Source organism: Triticum dicoccoides, chromosome 6A (genome assembly GCF_002162155.2).
Source record: "Triticum dicoccoides isolate Atlit2015 ecotype Zavitan chromosome 6A, WEW_v2.0, whole genome shotgun sequence".
Taxonomy (NCBI): Eukaryota; Viridiplantae; Streptophyta; class Magnoliopsida; order Poales; family Poaceae; genus Triticum; species Triticum dicoccoides.
The window spans coordinates 575,494,457-575,498,212 of NC_041390.1; positions in this window are offsets into that span (position 1 = coordinate 575,494,457).

Genomic DNA, 3,756 nt, shown 5'->3' on the forward strand with positions numbered 1-3,756 from the left:
TGGACTATGAAGACACAAGATTGAAGACTTCGTCCCATGTCCGGATGGGACTCTCCTTGGCGTGGAAGGCAAGCTTGGCAATACGGATATGTAGATCTCCTACCTTGTAACCGACTCTGTGTAACCCTAGCCCCCTTCGGTGTCTATATAAACCAGAGGGTTTAGTCCATAGGACCAAGAACAACAATCATACCATAGGCTAGCTTCTAGGGTTTAGCCTCTTAGATCTCGTGGTAGATCAACTCTTGTAATACCCATACTATCAATATCAACCAAGCAGGAGTAGGGTTTTACCTCCATTGAGAGGGCCCGAATCTGGGTAAAAACATCGTGTCTCGTGTCTCCTGTTACCATCCACCTAGATGCACAGTTCGGGACCCCCTACCCGAGATCCGCCGGTTTTGACACTGACAGTGGCTTTGTTGCAGTGGTGAAAGGCGTCGCTCTGCCGCATGATTGCGTCACATCTAACGGCTCGCGAGGCGGCGGATCTTTTTAAAAGATCCGCCGGCCGACGCGTAGCACTGCCCAAATTCAAATAGAAAACTAGTGAAATCCAATAGAAAACAAAGAAAACGAATGAAAAATAGGGAAACACACAAAAAGGGGGGAAAGAAAGGAAAAACAAAAACAAAAACAAAAAACTGAAAGACCTGAAAATAGAATGAAAAACCGGGTCTTTACCCCTAAGTATGTATATTGGCAAGTTTATAACACAAATCTGATTGTAACTCAGTGGCTAGCATCGCTGCCCTTCAGCGAAAGCATCTTCCATCTCGCCTAAGACGCGATATAGCTCCCACAAAATAGCCAACCAGTACGACGATGCAGCCGGCCCATCTCAAGCTACCCGTTTCACTACTGGAATCAGGAACTTTGCGGTCAGTCGTTTCTTTGCCGTCAGCTAGCTGATGGCAAAGAGGGTCTTTGCCATCAGCTTGAAGAAACCTGACGGCAAAGAAGCAGCTGACGGCAAAGAAAGTTTTTGTCGTCAGCTCCATCTTTGCCGTCAGCTAGCGGACGGCAAAGAGGCAGGGTGGGCAAAGAGGGTGGGGAAACTAACGGCCACTTTCTTTGCCGTCCGCTAGCTGATGGCAAAGGTACTTTGCCGTCGGCTAGTGAACGGCAAAGAAAACGGCTATTCAAACGTCTGTTAGCTAGGCTCTTTGCCGTCAGCTAGCAGACAGCAAAGAGCCTAGCCCTATATATCAAAACGCTCTCGTGCCCTGCCCCTCTCTCTCCCTCTCCCCTTGTCCCAACCCCTCGCTGGCGCCCCGCCCTGGCCGCCCCCCTCGCCGCCACCCCGCCCCAGCCGCCCCCCTCGTCGCACCGGCCCGCCCCGGCCGTCCCGCCGGACCGCCCCGGCCGCTACAAGGTGAGACATTTTCATTTGTTTCCTTTTTTAGATTTTTTTAATTAGGTTTAGTATAATTTAGTTTAGTTTTTGTTTATTTTAGTTAGTTTACTTTAGGTTTAGTTTAGGTCAAGTTTTTGGTTTAGTTTAGGTTTAGTTTAGTTAGTTTAGGTTTAGTTTAGTTTACTTTAGGTACAGTTAAGTTTCTGGTTTATTTTGAACATGTGAAATTTGTTGTTATTTTTTTAGTTCAAGTATTTATTCCCGCTTCGACGTTGATGATGTCTATCCCGCATCGTCGTCGTCGACTCGACGGAGGAGGCCTGCTTGATTAGAGGGGCCATGTCCGAGACTGGGCTCCGTCGGGCTGGTACTGGGAGGTTCTACCTTCCGGGGGGCGCAGGTTGGTGAGGAGTCAGCCCGTCATTGACCCGCACCTTGTTTGGTGGCGGTTGCATGGGCCAGTGACGGTGCCAAGGCTTTCGGACATCGCAGAGGTGGTACGTCACCGTGTGAGCAAGGAGGACGAGCATGTCCATCACTACATGGTTGCGTTGGAGGGAAGGTTGGACAATACCTGGCAGGTTCTTCAGGGATCTCATTGAAGCTATGATCCTGTGATGGTTCCTTCTCTTTGTGTGTCCACCGCCCGCGCCGATACCCGTCGGGCGCTACGGTTCTAGCTGTATTAGCGATGCTATATGTATGATACTATTTGAGATGTATTAGTGATAATATTCGACGATGTATGGACGCAAGAGATGATGTGGTTTTGCTTATTGAATGCATGCTAATTTAGTTTACCCGGGGACGAGCGGGTTAGGGGGTTCCTCGGTGTTGATGGTACCATAAATAGCAAGTATCGTCAGTGCGAGATACATGTGGCCATCGGTGTTGAATACTACATCCACGTCCCACAAGTGACACAGGGGTCCTGCGTCCCGCATCAACAGTTCTCGGTGTTGATGGCGGTCGATCACCATTGCGAATTTGTCTGGCAGCCTCAGAGATGACGATTGAAAGCAAAGTGTTGAAACTTGAAACACCCAAACTGACTCAAGTCGGTTTGGTTGTTTGAAATTTCAAAACTTGGCTTTAATCCTCATTAGAGAGGCTGACACACAAATTTGCCAAGGTGTTCGACCGTCATCGGCCACCTGAACTATTGTTGCGGGACGTCAGGCGCCGGCAGCACTTGTGGGACGTGGATCTAGTGTTCAACGCCGAGCGCCTCATGTATCTTGCACCGATGGTAGTTGCTATTTAGGGTTGTAAATATTCAGTTAGGTTGACGGAAAAAACAATATTGCTATGAAACTCATCTTTTGATTTAAATGTGTAGTTTTTTCGTCACTGCGAGGGTCTAGTGTTCGACGAGCTCTGCCCATGCGTTCGTGGGTTAGCATAGATGACATCTCCTCCCCCCTTGATTTGCTCTGTTCCGGTCTTCGTGCCGATGAAACTTGCTAGCTATAGGTGTCTTCAATCATCAGTATGTGTGACCAATATGCGTCTCCCGTTCGAAAGGGTTACATCTATAAATATGCATGCATTTGCATATTTATAACCGTGATTCTTTCGAATTGTCCAATGTTATCCATGGACAGCCCGAGTATGTGTAGATTGGGTTTGTTTTCCCATATGCTCTGCTCCGGATCCGATGCAGAATTTCGTCAGTGCCTCCATGTTGTTCTCCGGGTACACATCCTCTCTGGTTATTGCCGGGACGTGTATCAGGAGAATAGCGGGGAGGTGCTGCCGAAATTTTGCGTCAGATCCGGAGCAGAGCATGGGAAAACGAACCCAATCTACACATACTTAGGTGGGATTAGGACCTATCTTTACCTATTAGCGTCTAGGTTGCATGGACGTAATAAAAGTGACAAACTCCATTAACCTATGAATATATACATGCTAATTTATATATATATATATATATATATATATATATATATATATATATATATTTCTTAGGTGTCCATTAGCTAGGCAAGATGACTGATCGTGCGTGGATGTACACCGGTCACACTAGTCAGAAAGACATGACCACTGGATGGTTAACAAAAACCAAGGGGTTTCTGAGAGCCGCATTTGCAAATGGCCACAGGACAACATGGTGCCCCTGCAGGGGTGCAACAATTGGCACAAGAGGACAGAGGATGAAATGGGAAAACACCTGCCAAAGTGGGGTTTTACGCCAGATTATACGATATGGACATTTCATGGGGAGTCTGCCCAACGTGCCAGAGCTGAGGTGCTTCGTCGTCGCATCGATGAGCATGGTACCGGGATGCAAGACATGGTGCAAGACTTTGATGATGCTCGGGACTCGAACAATGAGATGGAGGAATCTGCAAAGGCGTTCAATGAAATGTTGGAGTCTTCAAAACATCCTCTCCACG